General features: G+C 41.4%; 1 protein-coding gene across 1 annotated transcript in view; it reads right to left on the reverse strand.

Moving 5' to 3' along the window:
• Positions 1–18,993, reverse strand: part of PID1 (phosphotyrosine interaction domain containing 1) — a 225,313-nt gene that overhangs the window by 175,600 nt on the left and 30,720 nt on the right. The gene's annotated exons all lie outside the window — the stretch shown is intronic.

Consider the following 18,993-nt stretch of genomic DNA (forward strand, 5'->3'; position numbering starts at 1 on the left):
TTAGACCTAACTCATTCAGATTTCGTGGTAATTACCTGTCATCACCCATCGCCTTATTCCAGCATTCCCAGGTACTTCTGAATACAGTCCCAGTTCTGTCTTTACAGCTTTGTTTTCCAATTCCAATCGTGGACCCTCTAGTCACCCCAAAATTTCTCCACTCTTCCATGCCCTTGTGTTGTCTCCTTTACCTAGCACGTCCCCAAGATTGAGCCCGAATGTCACTCGCTCTGGGAATACTCCCCAACTCCCACTGCAGACTATGGGTTGTCTCCTCCACTGCACACCCCAAAACCTCTGTATGTACCCCCTCTGTGATAGCCCTTTATTTTCAGTACCTGATTATTATTCTCCACTATATTCTCCACTCAGTGGCCAAAAGGGGTCCAGAGACAGCAGGTGCTTGAAACACAAATACTAATACAAACATCATGACACAGATTGGCACGGATTATCTCATGAAATGATTATACTTGAAATGAACTTGCCCACAATTTTGCTTCCTGAGCAAAAGTCATGACAACAAAAGAAATATAAAAAAGAAAAATCAATGACCCTCTTCTCATATTTCATTTTCTCTTATTCCCATTCATATCATGTCCACACACTGACAAGTTGTACAAGCTGCATTCACAGGGTAACTCTTCCCACACATGCTTTGGGAATCAGTCATGGAGCCAAGAAGGATCTGAGGCAGTGACAGAACAACACAGAGAAGAGGCCCGATCAGGGTCAGCAACAACATGGAGGGCCAAATTGTTGACCAAAGGCAGGATGGGGCAGACAGGTGTCAGAGGGGGAGCAGACAGACTGGATATTCAGAATCTGAAACTAGGCATATGGGCCCAGTAGGGATGTGGGTGCCATATACAGAAGAAAGGTTTGGAGTCCCAGGACTCAGGGGAGATGAGTGGAGTGGACAGACCGCTAAGGTCCAAAGGCACAGGCCAGATGCAGAAGTGGGGGAGAAAGAGCTACACTTAGAAATGGAAAGATGAGTAGCAGGGACAAAGACCAATATGCCCAAATTTTGCCCAGAATATTGATTGGTGCAACAGAACCTCTCTATGGATCTTCATAGAGTTGGATTAATATATCTTGGTCCACTCTCCTTTCATTGTAGTCTAGGTTCCTAAAGTCTTCCTCAACTGAATTCTCATTTTCAAAAATCAGGATGTGTTAAACTGAAACCTCATAAAGTCAGTCTCTCTTATCACTACACAAATACACAATTATTCATTTCAGTCCAAGCTTTAAACAGCACTAGAGGAATCCCTTATTCAAGAATCAAACAGGACCACAGAGATCATTTAGGTCAGGGCCTTTTTTTTTTTTTTTTTTTTTGTAGATAAAATGGAAGAGAGAGACTTGCCTAGGGTCATGTGCCTAGTAAGCATTGGGCCACGACTAATAATACCTCACAAAAATGTGGGTCAGACTCTGCACAGATCACTCCATATATGTGATCAACTTTAAACCCCACAACATCTTGAAACCTCTTTAACAGAAAAAATGAGGCCCCAAAACATCAGGCAACCTGTACTGAACTTGCACATGGCAAGTAGCCAAGTGAAAGAGCCCCAGACAGAGAGGCATCTTGGTTCCACAAACATTGTAATAAATTCTAACAAAAGCATTGTACAACCAGTGAGGAAAACGAGTCACAGAAAGCCAAAATGGACCACACTCCCCAGTGAACCTACAGGCAGTGAGGCTGGGGAACCCAATGGGTGGAGGAGGGATCTGGAATTCCCAACCCCCAGCAGGACGCAACAGTCAGGCCCAGCCTGGCAAACAAGGATTCTGTAAGTATAGTTGGCTCCCCTAGATGAATTGAGTCTTTTTGAGGACCAATGGTCTATTAGCACTCAGGGTCTTTAAACTCAGTGCTTTCATGTATCAAACAACATACCATTTCCCCATTAATGCAAATTAATGAGGTGTTGTTATAGGTTTTTTAGTCGCCTTGGTGTAAAATTAAAACTAAATAAATAAAACAGTAATTGGAAAACTCAAATAAGGAAGCCATTTAGTTTAAAACTGTCAATGTTTACACCAGTGCTTTACTTCCTACGGTTTTACTGTGCCACTCTGACTTGGTTTTTTTAACTAAAAATTAAAAAGAAAAACAACTTATTTTTTCCCAAAATTTCACCAGATTGCTTCAACCCAAAAATATTTTCAAAAATATTCCCAAACCCTCCATCCCACTAAATTGGCAGCTGGGCATAGGCTTGTTTCCTTGTGTTGCTACTTAACGGCATTATGTACATACATCTGGTATCCTCACACAGATTTAATCTCACTTAAAGAGCAGATATTTTAGTTTACACATTTTTGAGAAGAGCAACTAACTCATCCTGGTTGGCCCAGGACTTTCCTGACTGGGGCACTGAGCAGTCTGCATCCTGAGAATGCCCCAAGTCCCAGGCAAACTGGGACAGTTGGATGTTCTATCTTTGAACTTCTTCAAGTCTGGAAGAATTTGGCGTCATCCCCTCCCTTGAGTTTCTCACCCCACAGTCATGTGGACTCTGTCCCCTCTCCTCACTCCATGCTCCACCAGAACTGTATCATCCACAATCCAATGACCCAACTAAAGTCCTTCTATGGGGCTCTTACCTTCTGGACCCGCAGCCCTGGTCAGGTCTCCTGTCCACTCCTTCCTTCTTAAGACTCTTTCTTCACTCTTTTTCCACATTTGCCTCTAACTTTTTCATCAATTCCTCTTCACAACCATCTCTAACCTTGGACTTTCCCAGGGTTCTGGCCCCTGATGACCCTTTTTCTCCTAAGACAAATGTTCCCCAGGCATCCTCCAACCTTTCAACTTCAGCTACACACATAAGCCAACACACCCAACCATCCACCATTCCCTCCCACCCAATGACAAGACCGTATTCCAGCTGTCTATGGAAGGCACTATGGAATGCTTCACAACAACTGTACTCTCAACACATTCAAAATGGAGTCCTCTCCACCAATCCCTCTAATGGAGTCCTGTCCAGGCTCAGAAAGCAGCCTCCCTTCCTCTCCTCTCCCTTCCACACTCCTACACCCAAGCACTTGGCATGTGCTGGTGATTCCACCTTCCATATTTCTCTGGAGTTTCTCCCTCCACCGCCCCCATCCCCAACCTGCCAGGCACCACGGTGACTTTCACTACCCCAGCGCAGTACCACCCTGCGTGCCTCTGTCCTGTTCTGAAGCCCTCGGGCTGTCAGAGCTCCCCAAACACAAATTTGGTTATGACAACTGCAGAGGCTTTCCAATGCCTCTAAGGACAGAGTTCAAACTCTTTTTTTTTTTAAAGATTTTATTTTTATTTATTTGACAGAGATCACAAGTAGGCAGAGAGGCAGGCAGAGAGAGAGAGGAGGAAGCAGGCTCCCTGCTGAGCAGAGAGCCCGATGCGGGGCTTGATCCCAGGACCCTGGGATCATGACCTGAGCCGAAGGCAGAGGCTTTAACCCACCAAGCCACCCAGGCGCCCCGGAGTTGAAACTCTTTAAGACAGTATCTAAAACTTTTCCTGACTTGGCTTCACTGTACCTATTCAACCTGATCTTGGGATTCTTCTCTTCACACACCCAGAACTCCACAAGCCAAAGCCACAAACACCTACAGGTGCACAGTCTGAGGAGAGACATTGGCCTCCCTATCATGTCATGTCCATTATTTTTATTTTTTTTATATTTACTTTCAGTGCAAATCCATATGTGGACTTTTCAGCAGTTAAAGGCACAGTATAAATATAATTTTCACTCCTTTTTCAACTGAGATCATTAGTATCCTTATATTACCTTATAGCTTCCTTAATTAATCTGATGGTTATACAAACACATAATTTACTGAATCATTTCCCTGTGGTGGGACCTTTAGGTGGCTTCCAATTTTTTACTATGATAAACATTACTGCAATGAATATTTTCTTACACATAGCTTTCATTGTCTTTTTAATAATTGCCTCAGGATAAAGTCCCAGAAGTGGGATTGCTGGGTCAAAGGGTGTAGAAATTTTATGATTTGTTATAATTATTGCCAAATTGCTTTTCCTAAGAGGCTCTAGAAATTCCACTGCCACCACAACAACGACCTCACAATTATCCTCACTTCGGTCTTAAAAAACAAACAAGAAAACGATTATTGACTGGAAACATGTAAAATACCATCTCGTTATTATTTTAATTTGCATTTCTTTTATTATTAATAAGCTTAAATTTTCAAATTTGTTTACGAAGCATATTCTAATGTTTATGCGTACTCCTCGTCCATTTATCTGCATGGTGTTTCTTATGCATCAGTTAAAATACTTGATATAAAGCTTAACTCTTTGACTGTCATATTTCATGCAAATATGGTCCTGGTTTGTTTTCCTGTTTGCTTTTAGCTACATGATTGTTCATTCTGGGGAACTCTAACAGGTTTTCCAGAAAATAAACTGCTAATCTCTTACATCATGGTGTCCTAATGGGCAGGATGAAGATGATCTTAAGACCTCTGATGGCTGACTGTGCTGAATTTGGAATCAGAACAATGAGCCCCCCTTCAAACTAAGCTGCACCATCATCTCCCACACGCTGGGCCAAGACAGGTTTCTGGGCCTTGGTTTCTCATCTGAGAAATAGGGAGTAACATTTTTACAGACCCTACATTGGATCTGCCATCCAGTAAGCATACCACCCAACAAGACCAGCCCCACAGATCACACTATCTCCTACTCATCTCTCCATAAGTTATGCCTTCAGATCAAACTCTGGAGCCTAGCTGGAATTAATTTTGGTATTTGGTGAACCATATGAATTTTAAACTCTTTTTTAAGAAATTGATATTATTTTCCTTCCTCTTACTTTAGATTCACATGTTATTTATCCATTTATTTTATGATGCACCATCACTGTGGGCTTTTCAATATGGACAAAATAAAATAGTGACTCATAATATTTAAACAGAATATGTATATAAGATGTTTGTTTTATTGTTTTCTGACTTAATTTAATTAAACTGTCCTGTTACCAGCATTTCTAATTAACAACATAGTATATTTGCCTCACTAATGGATTCAGAAATTTTTTAAAAAGGCTATATTCAAATGCCAGCTCTGAGATACTATTTTATGGCATGTCATTTGACCTAAACCTTTGCTATTTTTCATTAGTAAAATGAGAATAATAATACCTAACCTCTTTAACTCCCAAGAATATTATAAGGGTCAAGTGTAAATGTCTAGAAATATAAGGCAGGGACATTCTTCCCATTATTATGATTATGATGGTTCCGTAAGGCTTGGTTTCCCTATTTTTTCAACTTCTGTTACATCTCCATAACCCCTCTCCTAGCATAGAAGTTAAGAGCCAGGAGGTCAACGTCTGACAACAGCTCGTGCTCATGACTTGGTCACTGAGCAAGTGTTAGATTCAGGGAAATCTGCATGAGCTCCCTAAGCTCAGTCTTCTTCCTAGTGAAATGGAGACCATAATAAGGACAGAGTTAACAAACATGTGTGTTAGTGCTTGGAAGCCTGTATGCACATAGAAGCGTGGGACAAATTACGTAATATGTTGGTTATTCTCATTGACCCTCAAGAGCTATTCTCTACCCTCTGTGGATTGTATTCTTCACTTTCCCAGGATTTTCATAGTGGATCCTCTCCTTTATTTATGGACACAGCTCACCTGGCAACCTCTCTTCTGAGGCAGGGGTTCCACTGGGCCCTTCTCAGGACTAAAGGCATCTCACTGATGCTGGCGTCCGCTGCTTCATTACCTCCTGTGCAGGCCCTTAACTCTGACCTATTCACATTTCAATAGACAGTTTGTTCTTCAAGTGACCTCAGTGAATCCTTTGAGTGTGCCATCTTTTTTCAGGATGCAAATGGTTCACAACACTTCAAGGGCTTAGAGGTCTGACAGGTGGGTGGCAGTGTCCACATCCCCCCAGGTCTGTGGCCCAGTCAAAAGGTAATCACTTCTCACACTTCCCAACTTTCTGGAATTAGTTTAACACTTGCTTTTAAGAATTTCACATCCTAGAATTTCATTACTCGTGTTCTCAAAGTCATGGAAAGCAAAGGATGCATTGTTGTTGAACCTCAAAGTAATAAGAACCTGCTAATTTGGAGGATAAATAGAATTGCTGCTGTCACATCTCCTGACAAAACTGAGCACTGATGACACTTCCCCAATCCAAGTGACCCCACCCGAGATTCTAGACCCCATGAGCCAGTGATGGTTCCTATTAGCACATTTGAGGTCTGCACTCTTCCAGCTTGGACAAGTTTATCCCATCAGAGCTTTGGCCAAAGAGCACTGCCAAAATGTTCACCAACACCCACATGTACAAGGAAATCAGAACAGGGAGGACTCCTAATACTGAAAAATTCCCTGGTCTTCTACGATCTTTCTTTCTCATGAAACTTGCCAGTTCATTAAATCCAAAATAAACTCACACATTTCAAAATTTTGGAGCATTTCAGGCTGGGAGGAGACATTTGCAGTTCATACATAGCAGACAACGGAGTTAAACTGTTAGAATGACCCTCTTTAGGGATCATTTTTTTTTCCACAGTCACAGCAGTAGTGCTGATGTAGACAAAAACAGGGTGTTTTGAATTTTATTTTTTTTTAATTTGCAGTGGTGTCATATTTTTTTAATGATAAAAGAACAATCTCCAGAACAGAAATTTTCCTACAAAGAAATCCATGCTTGGACAGAGAAACTGATCTTTGGGCTGACTTTATGAAGCAAAACAAACACATAAACACACAATAAAGACCTACACATGAGGAAACAACCATTTTTATAAAATCACACTTACCACAAAAGGACTTGATCTTTCAAAGGTCAACGCTGCTCCTCAAAAATCACTTAAATAGGTTTAATGTTCAAAGTTGTGTTGCCCAGCATGGTAGGCACTAACCTAGTCACATATGACTATTTACATTTAAATTCATCAAAATTAAACACATCTGGGGCACCGGGGAGCCTCAGTTGGTTAAGTGTCTGATTCTTGGTTTCAGCTCAGGTCATGATCTCAGGGTTGTTGGATTGAGCCCCACATTGGGCTCCACGCTGGGTGTGAAGTCTGCTTGAAATTCTCTCTCCCTCTCCCTCTGCCTCCGCTGCCCCCAACTTGCTCATGCACATGTACACGTGTGCACTCTCTCTCTAAAATAAATAAATATTTTTTAAAAACTTTAAAACTTAAAAAGAAAAAATAAAAGTAAACATGTTTGATAAATCAGTTCCTCAGTCACAATAGCCACATTTCAAGGGCTCAGTAGTCACGTGTGGTCAGTAACTACAGTACTGGACAACACACATGACTGGACATTTTCATCATCACAGAAAGTTCTGTGGGACAACCTTGGGTCAACCTACCTTATCCAATACACAATGCACATCTACATCTTCACTGATGGCAGCTCGGTAGCAGCAGTTACAAGTCATTGATGTTGCAGACCCTGTTGGTGGCAGTGAGTATGCATTTCCCTTTACCCTCCACTCTCCTCTTCAGAAGCCAAAAATGGTAGATAGCCTTGGTAGGCTTGTGACACAATGTCACACCATGAGATATAAGTGGAACTCTGTTTGTTTCTGGGGAACCTTTTATTTTCCTCATAAAGGTAGTGCACCTTTTGCCTTCTTCATCTTTGACCATCAATATGATGACTTGGGGTTGTAGCACCCATCTTTCAACCAAAAGGCAAAGATATGAGGATGAAAGTCAACACACCAAGTTCAATAAGACTAGAAAGACAGAAAGAACCTGCATTTTTGACAGCATAGTTGAGGAGCTATCAAACCAATACCAGCAATCACTCATGCCTACACTTTTCACATGAGCAGCTGTTATCTCTCCTGTTAAAGCCACTATTAGAAGCATTTCTACTAGAGGAGCCTGGGTGGCTCAATGGGTTAAAGCCTCTGCCTTTGGCTCAGGTCATGATCCCAGCGTCCTGGGATTGAGCCCCGTGTTGGGCTCTCTGCTCAGCAGGGAGCCTGCTTTCTCCTCTCTCTCTCTCTGCCTGCCACTCTGCCTACTTGTGATCTCTGTCTGCCAAACAAATAAATAAAATCTTAAAAAAAAAAAAAAAGCATTTCCACTAGAAGCAGTCCTATTCCTGTTACCATCCTTATCTATAATGGTGAGGGTCTGTGAGTTGAATATTCCAAGATCTAAGATCATCCAAATCATTGTAATAATTAAGTCCAGAACAATCCAACTGTTAATAGCAATTTATGTCTATGTTTACTTACATTCCATAGTTCATTTATTTAAACAAATAACATAGTCACAAAAAGATTTGATTAGATTTTGTAATTACTATTTAATATGTGCATATATATAGCAAATATAAAAACTTTCTTTAAAGTATGATGATAGGGGTGACTGGGTGGCTCAGTTAAGGTCCAGCTCTTGATTTCAGCTCAGGTTATGATCTCAGGGTCCTGAGATCGATTCCTGCCTCGGGCTCCACACTCAGTGGGGAGTCTGCTTGAGATTCTTTCTGTCCCTCTACCCCTCCCCCTGCTCACAGGAGTGCTAGCACACAGTCTCTCTCTCTCTCTTTCTCTAAATAAGAAAAAAAAATTTAAATATGATGGTAAAATATAGATTTAATGGCAATACACTGAGGAGTTTTAACAAATGTCTTTGAGTATGACTATATGGATAAGTTTTCTGCTTTAAAGATGTCCTTTAATGAGAACATACTCCTTTTGTGTCTCTCTATATGAAATTTATAAACATCCAGGAAACATATGTGGATAGAGATTCTCACACTCTTTCATATTTAAACAAAAAAGTATCTGTTAAAACCATATTGATAGTCATTTTCCTAAAATGATCTTAGAGATTAATGTTTAAGATCCCTTTATACACAGGAATATAATTTGTTAGCACCTGAAATTTTACCATGAGAAATATCTTAGGCTTATGCAAAACAGGAATTTTGAAGCCTGTTAAAAATATAATTCTGGAGGAGAGAACTTATCCCTTGTTGGTCCTTTACATTAGAAATTACATAAGAAATACACCTTATCTCAGAGAAACACCAGCACTCTGGAGGCTAATGGACTGGAGTCTCATCAAAGTGGAATAGCGGAGAAATGGTCTGCTGACTTCCCTTTTCAACATAGTCTCAATGTCATCTAGGATAGCTTAAGGCCATGACTAATTTTCTGTGTTTAGCAAAGTCTATGACTCACAGTGGAAGCTGAATGAATGAATGAATGAATGGTCAGCAATGAAATCCACCTTTGCTCTGGAACACACCCTTTCTCCACCAATACCCCCTCACCTTGAAATCCTGCCAACAAGCTAACCTTGAGGCCACTATGGTCTCCTAGACTTCACACTGCATTGTGTTTTTTGTAGCCATGTGTCACATTTATTATTACCCCAACTTGCAAGGTGATTGGCTGTCTCTGCATTGTGCCATTCAAAGAGAATGTTTCAAAGCAATGTTATGGTCAGTGTATGGTGACAAATCAATTGTTGTGTATTTTTCTTCATATCAAAATGTTTTACCAGACAGTCAACCTCAAATGTAGGATATCCCCAGATTTTCAGGTGGGCATCTCTTATTTACGACCTGACTTCTTCCATATGTTCCTCTTTTTTGGGCAGAGCTTGAGTTCACCTTCAAAATTTCAAAAATAAACCCTCATTGTTTCATGTAGTCTCTATCATGACATGTTGAACCTACAAAGAACACATCTGAATTTGGCTTAAAGCAGATGTCTTATTCAATAATCTCACCCAGGTGATCTATGAAGTTTTATTTAGCTCTTCTACTTACACTTATGGTACATGTTAAGACTTTTATAAAGGACACAAGGCATGCTGGGAGAAGGACCCATGAATTTACAAAGTGAAACAACTCTCTCAGTGCACCAAATTATTTGCTGTTTTTAACATTTTAGTTCATTGCTTATAGACTTCTCTGAGTAATTGCAATGTTTAACCTTGGCCAATCTAAACAAAAATAATCATGTCTAATACAGGTCAAGGAGTTTTACATCTGTCTGCGGGAAAGAAAGGTGTTTGGAATTGTAATGCGATACCAAAAGCAGATACCATATTGCACTTCACTGTTAGGAAGGAAAAAAAAAAGGTGGGTGAGAGGAAAGTAGGAAGGAAGGAGGGAGAGAGGGAGGGAGAGAGGGAGAGAAGGAAGAAAGGAGGGGGAGAGGGAGGGAGGGAGAGAACGAAAGAAGGAAGACTAAAATAATAAACCTTGATCAGTGAAATAGAGACCACTAGGATTTGAAAGTACTGAAATTCTTTAGTAAGCCCCACATTTTGCAATATGAACCCTTCTTGGCCTTCACTGCATACTCAGATTAAACACCACTCAGATCCAAAGCTTGTTTATCTTTAACAATTGGAAGTTTCTCTGAGAATAACTTCTATAAGCCCCTTTGGTATAAAGCCCTCTTAAGTTATCTGGTTTGTCAGCCATACGACTTCAACATTTGTTTCACAAGCTTGGACCCTAATTGGATTTAAATCAATAAGAGGAATTTATTGCTGCCCTTGGGGCTTTGTAATATCTGCTTGTGAAGCTTTATGTGAGTTACTGGGGATGAAAAAAGTTCATTTCTTCACTTTTTATATCGAATTGCAGTCTACTTTTCAAAAATACAGCACACTGTAACTTTCAAAGGAATATATTTCATACACACAAACATAAACTCTCTAGAAACGTAAATAAATGTATATATGTATACATTCATGTACATATATACATAGGCATTAAATATGCTATCATTTCTCTTGATTTGTTTCTCTTAATAACCCCTAGCAAGGTTTATTAAATAAATGTCTCATCAGGACCTCCTCATAAGACAGTCATGGAAATCACTAAATTCCTCTTCTCTTAACAAGGGCTGCCCAGCAATGGGGGACCACAGCCATGTGATGCACTGAGGTTTTGCCCCACACAGTGTGCCAGCAGAAACCCAACAACCAAGGGTCAGGAACAATATGCAACATCCATACCTCAGTCCACCTGTCTGGCTAGACAGTGGGTTAGAGGACCAGGGGAGTCTCTGTGGACTCTCGGTCCACTGGTAACCAAGGAGGCCAAACCAGAGTGCTCAGCTCGAGTGAAGCACACAGCCGCTAACCCAACGGACTCATACTCATCCTTTTGGTCTGTGGAAAATTCTCCTCCAAGCCTCAAATTTGGCCTTTTGTGTAATCCACCCATTTGGATGCCCCCCTCCTCTTGAGGATATAACATCACATGAATACGTCACTTCAACCTTTGAGACAAAACTACAGTCTACCAATTACTTAATACCTACCATGTCCCAGGTATTTAACATGTGCGCTTTTTTTTTTTTTAAGATTTTTATTTATTTATTTACTTGATAGAGAGAGAGATCACAAGTAGGCAGAGAGGCAGGCAGAGAGGGAGGGGGAAGCTGGCTCCCTGCTGAGCAGAGAGCCCGATGCAGGGCTCAATCCCAGGACCCTGAGATCATGACCTGAGCTGAAGGCAGAGGCTTAACCCACTGAGCCACCCAGGTGCCCCACATGTACGCTCTTTAACCCCACCAGTCAAGTATTACCAGCCCCGTTTCCTGGATAACAATGGTGCTGACGCCATCTGAGAAATCGGCCCAAGGTTGATCAAGTAACGGAGCCAGAAACAAACCCAAATGTGTGTGGCTCTGAAGCAGCATGCTTGCAGCTGTACCAGAGCTTCCAAACCTGGGTCAGTTCTCCCCAGTATGCATGGTTTTATAATGTCTGTTGTCACCAATATGTCTCAACATTCTAGATGCGGGGCGCCATTTTCTACCACCCACTTCCCATGACTCCTCTTCAGCTTCCTCATCTGTGGACACAGAGATGGAAGCCAGACGCTGTGCCTCCTAATCTCTCCCACCCATTCCAACCTAACCCACCTACATTCCACCAAAATATATAAACGGGCAGACATATAGTTCGCCTGTGTGTCTATCTACTCACACTCATAAGTAAGAAACTGCTGGAAAAAGTACATGGAGTATGAAATGCAGACTAAAGTGGCAAAAAAAGCACTCTGAATTGAGACTGAGGATATGTTTATTAAATCTGCTTTCTGATATCATAATATGGTCCCTGAAACAAATGTGCGTTCCGTTTACCAACACAGCTGAGCTGTAAGTGTTCAGATGGGAAATGCCAAGAATCTCGCATGAACAGGAAGGGCAAAGAGAGAAGACAGTGGATTTCCTCACAAACCACAAATCTCTCAGTTAAATCTTTAAAATAAGATCTTTGTTACAAAACAAAAACCCAAAGCGGTCAAAACTGTCTATCAGTTTTTCATTCTATAATGTAAATTATTCTAATCAGGTTACTCGCTCAAAGCTGGAATGAGAGATTTTAGATGAGCAGGAAGAGCAAGAGGGTGAGAATCATAGCTTTTGTAATACGAGCCAGCTGGCAGGCTATCACAGGGCGTTTCGAACCACTTACTAATTCTAGATGTACATGAGCAGGGTGGGTGTGGGGGTGACAGAGTTGGGAACCAAGATGAGTGAAAGAATTATAGATATGGAAGTTCTGGGGCGCCTGGGTGGCTCTGTCAGTTAAGCGACTGACTCTTGGTTTCCGCTCAGGTCGCAGTCTCAGGGTCGTGAGATCCAGCCCTGCACTGGGCTCCAAGCTCAGCCAGGAGTTTGCTTGTCCCTCTCTCTCTTCTTCTGCCCCTCCCCAGCTCACACACACACACACACACACAGTCTCTCTCCCTCTCTCAAATAAATAAATAAGTTTTTAAAAAAAGAAAGAAAGAAAGAAAGAAAGAAAGAAAGGAAGGAAGGAAGGAAGAAAGAAGAAAGAAAATAAATGAGAAGTCTGAAAGTCCCTGATGGCCAAAAGTACCCAGTATGCTAGCTTTTTGATGATTCCTGTACAGTAAGGAAACCTCTCCCACCAAGTATACGCCTCATTTATTTCTATAGAATCACTTTTATTTTTTTAAAGATTTACTGATTTGTTTGATAGATAGCGAGAGAGGGAACACAGGGAGGCAGAGTGAGGGAGGGAGAAGCAGACTCCCCACTGAGCAGGGAGCGTGATGCAGGGCTCAATCCCAGGACCTGGGATCATGACCCAGGCCAAATGCAGACACTTAATGAGTAAGCCACCTGGGCGTCCCAGAATCACTTTGAGTTAGTCATTCAGCAAACATTCATTGAGTGTTAACTATGACACGTTGTGCTGAGAGATTTTACTCTCAAGAAGCACGTACCTGGGAGGGTAAGTCTTATGTGAGAAAGTTCCAGAAAATAATGTATGATGCCTAATAAATAAGTTGAATGCTATGTGTCGAAGATGATAAATGCTATGGGGAGAAATGGGTACATTGGCCAGAGATCCCACTGCTTCATGGAAAAAGTGACTTGAATTTACCTTCGAAAGGTGAGGAAGAATTTGGGACATTAAGGAAAGACAAGTTATCAAGGCAAAGAATAGCACAAGGGCATAAAGCCTAGGGGGACCCAGAAAGAAACATAGCAGGAAGACTGGCTAGACATCAAATACAGGATCCAAAGTGTACAGATGAGCTTTCACTGCTGGATCTTGAAGCTGGACTTAAACCTTGCAGGAGAGACAGAGGAGAGCCACTGTAGTGCTTGAGCAAAACAGAATGAATCACCCAGTAGCACTGCACAAAGTGAATCAGAAGCAAAGCCATGTTTGTCAAGTAACACTTTCCCTTCTGCCACATCTCTCTGACTCCAGCCAGAGAAGGTCCTCTGCTTTTAAGGGCTCATTTGGTTCAGTGAGTCCCATCTGAATGATCCAGGATAATCAACCTATTTTAAGGTTCATAACCTTAATTATATCTGTGAAGTTCTTTTTGCCATATAATGTAATGTGGTAGGCAGTATAATGCTTCCCCACCAAAGATGTCCACATCCTAATCCCGAGAACCTACGGCTATGTTATATTACAATGCAAGGGGGAGTTAACGTTGTTAATCAGCTGACTTTAAAGGAAAGAAATTATCCTGGATTATCCAGATGAACTCAATGTCATTGCTAGGCTCCTTGAAATGTGAAGGAAAGAGGAAGAAGAGTCAGTGTCAGTCATGCAGTGTGAGAAAGAAGAAAGATCTGACCAGCATTGAACATAGAAAGGAACCATGATCCAGAGGATGCAAGAGATCTCTAGGAGCTGGAACAGGCAAGGAAACAGACTCTCCCTTTGAGCCTGCAAAGGAAGTCTACCCTATGAACACCTTAATCTAAGCCCAACAAAACCCATTTTGGACTTCTGATCACCAGAACAGTAAGGCAGCTCTGTGTTGTTTCAAGTCACTAAATATGAGCTACTTTATTACAGCAGCGGGAGGAAACTAACACATATAACACATTCAAGTCTGGGGTATTAGGGTGTGGACATTGCAGGGGCGGGGGGTGTGGGGACATTCAGCCTGCTACCTGTGTGTGCTCACCTCTCACTGGACAGCAAACTAACAGGACCAAACAAGCAAGCCTGGACATTTCTGACACCCATTTTACTGTCAAACAAAGACCTATTTTGAAAAACCATTATTACAACAGATTGGGTTTTCCAAATACTAGCATAGTGTCTGACATGTAACAACCCTTGATAAATATTAACTGTTATTCTGACATAAGAGAGTGCAAGTCCAGTTTCCTGCATCCTGGTCACCTAATATGCCATGCATTATTTTAAGGACTAAAATGCCAGTTATGATGCTGTTATTTCATACTCTGACCAACAGCTTCCCTCCTCTTCCTCCCAAGACCCTGGACTTTCAACCTCCCTCCCCCTAAGCATCCTCAGCTCCTCTCTTAACCATTCTGCTCCCACAGATGCAGGCTCCACCCCAACCTTTCATCATGAATAGGTGGAAGCCAGTGGCAGGGGGAGCCCTCAGAAGCAGTGAGTCTTTCCACTGGAGAAGATCAAAGGTAAGACTGAATTCAGGAGGAGAAATAAATCAGAACCGCCACAAGCCTCCTGGAAGCAGCAGGCAGAGCAGAGGAGCTGCCCAAAGGTTGTGGTTCTGAAAGTTGCACTCAGGGCAGCAAAACTGCAGGAAGTCCCGAGGTCCACTGACCAGGCGATCAGAAGGCGGCAGCTTCTGGGGAGACATGGCAGGAAGGAAGGATGCAGCAGCAGCCAGATGGGTATTTTCTAATATGTTTATAATTTTCTTCCATCTGAAATTTAAGATTTATTTTCACTGATTTTTTTCTTGACTTTTTGTTGTTGTTGTTGTTGGTTTTCATCTATGACATAGACCTTGGAACACTGGCATTGTCGCTTCCCTCCACTGTTGCAATAACTGACAATTACTGTCATTGTGCTTCAGTAAGTGGATACATGACAGTGATCCTGTAATCCTATGAGGTACTTCAAATAGATGGGCTTGAAGGGATGAAAGATTAAAATCACTTGGGGAAAGTGGTTAAGAGACACTGCAGTTTGAAGCAAGGAAACCCAGACTAGAAGGGTTTCCATGAAAAAAGAGTCAATGTCATGGCTTCCAGGCATCCAGAGGGCAAGAGAACAAGGGTCTCATGGTTGGTTGCACATAAGAAGCAGTTTGTGGCCAAGTCCGTTCTTTAATGGAGTGGAAAACCAAAGCCTGTATTTCGGAGAAAAAGATCTGAATATCATCTCGCAACAAGACTCCGTGAGAGCTGATGATAGCCTATCATCCCACACAGAACCTGAACAAGGCTGTAAACAATTTACTCTATGAACAAATTAGTAATGTGTGTCAGCTTTTAAGAAAACCATGTACATGTAGACAGTCACCGAAGGGGTCAATTTAGGTATAAACTTCTAAGAATGAGGCCCTCTTTTAAGAACAGAGGTCTCCCTAACATAAACCTACCCCAAAGAAAGACAGGTAACAAAAGGAACAGGAGGGAGAAGCAGGGACATCTTAGGAAGGTAGGTCCCAAAACTTCTAAGGGATTCAGAGGGGTAGGAAGACACCGTTTGCAGATACAGCGGCCAGTCGGGAGCTTCATGGAGATGGTTCTCTCATAAGCCCTGCTGTGTCCAGGAGCACAACCGCTGCTTCTCCCCTTACCGAGGAACAGCCTCCTTTATCTGAAAAGATCACCTTTTACTCCTGGTCGTGCAACTTCAGGAAGGACTTTCCAGGAGACGTAAAGGAGGAAGGAGAAGCCCAGTGCAGATGGTCAACCAAAAGTATAAAACCTTGGTCATCAGTGGGAAGTGGAGGCTACTGTCAGGTCACTTTCATGTCCTCCAAGCAGCATTCTCCCTGAACAGATACGGCAGCATATGGGGGTCAATATGAGCAAAGATAGGGAAGAAGGAAAGCACATGTTCCTCTTCCAGTAGAAGGAATGAGCCAACAGGCTAAACTGCAGGGGTAACCGTTAGAGAGGACAGATACATCAGCAGCCAAGAACAAATCAACACACGATATGTTGTTACATATAAAGTTTTATTGAAACCCAACCATGTCCTTTTTTGTATGTACTGTCTATGGCTGTTTTCACACAACCTCGGAATAGTTACAACATAGTATGTTCTACAAAGCCTAAAATAATGCCCTACCCTTTGCAAACACACACACACACACACACATACACACACACACACACACACACACAATCGCTGAGCCCTGATACAGATCACAGTGCATGTGTTTTTGAAATACTATGAAATCTCAACCTAATACTAGGATATTAATACAAACAGAACTTGGTGGTAGGTCCTGTTTAAGAAAATTAACCGGTGTGGGAACTAAGGAATCCCTTTACATCCAGAGAATGATAATAGAAACCAATTCTAAACTTTTACTCATTCTGTGAATACATTAAAGGATTTAGGAGAAAATATCCAGTCACCAGCATTTGTCAGTTTTGCAGAGCAAGTAGTCAAGCCATAAAAAGAGCACTACTGTTCTGAATGACTGGGTGAAAAAGAAAAAAAGTAAACATATGATACATGAACATTTCCACTTGCCGTTTTTACCCCTAAAAATACTGCCATGCAAAACTGCCCTAACAAATATTATTCTCTAAGTAGTAAATGGTCTTGATTGGAGGTGGAGAAATAATTTGCAAGGACATACTTTGTGCAACAGGAAAAAAAAAAGAGCACTTCTTTGAATCTCAGGCAAGTGCAAAGCTGTTTCCACCTGTGTGTGGTTTAAGAGCGGAAGGAAGAAATCTACCTAGGTGCAGCGGGAGAGAGGGAGAAACTTTCATCATTCTGAATAGGTATTTTGCTTAAAACTAAAGGCTACCCTAACATAAAGAAGCATTTGAAGTGTAAGTGACATTTCTCTTTTTTTTTTTTAATTTTATTTATTTATTTGACAGAGAGAGAGATCACAAGTAGGCAGAGAGGCAAGCAGAGAGAGAAGGGGAAGCAGGCTCTCCACTGAGCAGAAAGCCCGATATGGGGCTCGATTCCAGGACCCTGAGATCATGACCTGAGCTGAAGGCAGAGGCTTAACCCACTGAGCAACCCAAGCACCCCTGAAGTGTAAGTGACATTTCTTAAGTATCTATACATTCATATGTCCTTTACTCCACCTTCACCTGCCCTCTACCCCCCACACAAAGGCTTTTCTGGACCCTGATTAACTCTCCATTACTGAAGCAAACCATGGAAAGGAGGTCTATGGAATTATTAACAGTGGAGTTAATTTATACTGACATTGGAATTAATTTTTTCTGACTTACACAAAACAAAATTAATCATTCCAATTTTAATTAATGCCCTTCTTTTAGACTCTGCTACTAAATAGAAGGTACATGGTGGAGGGGTAGAGTTAACGTCAAATTAATTAGTAACTTTGAAAGTTCATTTGAGTTTTTGCTTTTGTGTTAAAAAATGATGATATTACATTTCAATTTGGAAAGCCCTTTCCTCTCCATTTAATACAGCTTGTCTTCCTTCTTGAAAACATTCTACTTCCTTATTGGTCAAGAAAACAAAACTATCTTGGAGGTAAAATAAATCCCTCAATTACCAGGAATGGAATTTGAAAGGCTGCTTCTAATCATCTAATAAAGTTTTTTTAGAAAGGGGGAACATGACTCAGTAGGATAAGGACTTCATTCGAGCATTAATTGCTTTCAAAATCATCCAGCTTGATACTGTATTAACTGTTTAAAATGCCAAACCACATCATTGCTCAGTTGATCTTGGAAAGCTTCAAAAACCACAAACTAAGGCCCAAAGATAAAAGGTCAGTGAATTGGTTACTTCCAGAATGAAATCAACTTTTGAAAGAAAACAGACTATAAGAATGTGTTTGCCACATTCACTCAACTTAATCAAAATAGCTCTGGATATTAATCTGGGGGAGGGGGCAAACACAAATCTGGGAGAGGGGGCAAATCACAAATGAGTAAGTAAGACATGAGCTATCTAAAACAACATGAACTTTGGCTCCACTTCTTACATTTATGAATAGGTATCCAGCCTCGCCGGGAGATATGGGCTGGGACAGGGGGAGAGAGGCATTGCCCAAAGCCTCAGACAGCATTACCAAGTGGGTCATGACATTGTTGTGCTAGTCTGCCCAGCATCATAATCCTGGCTGTCCTACTGAACACCTCACCTCAGCCTTGGCCAACTTCTTCCCTAAACCTGCATCTTCACTATAAAACAGCAGTCGTATCAGTACTGGCCTCAGGAATATTATAATAATGAGTGGAGATAAGGCAGGCAAAGGGCTTGGCCCACAAAAAAATATGCTGTAAATATTAGTTTCTGTTGTTTCTTTATTATTACTACCGATTAGTGTTATTCTTATTACTTAAAGTATTTCATTGGGTTTGAAAGGAACTCATCCAACACCTCACCACTACCACCACCAAGAATTCTCGGGTTCTGCTTTACTTTTGTTGCTAACTAACCAGCAGGACAGAAAAACTATGTCAAAATGTTTGCTTAATGTAGAATTGCAGTTCTCAAATGTAAGCAAGTCTCAGAATCACCAGGAGAACTTGTGAAAA

Source organism: Lontra canadensis, unplaced genomic scaffold, assembly GCF_010015895.1.
Source record: "Lontra canadensis isolate GAN:19392208 unplaced genomic scaffold, GSC_riverotter_1.0 scaffold13, whole genome shotgun sequence".
In the NCBI taxonomy this organism is placed as follows: domain Eukaryota; kingdom Metazoa; phylum Chordata; class Mammalia; order Carnivora; family Mustelidae; genus Lontra; species Lontra canadensis.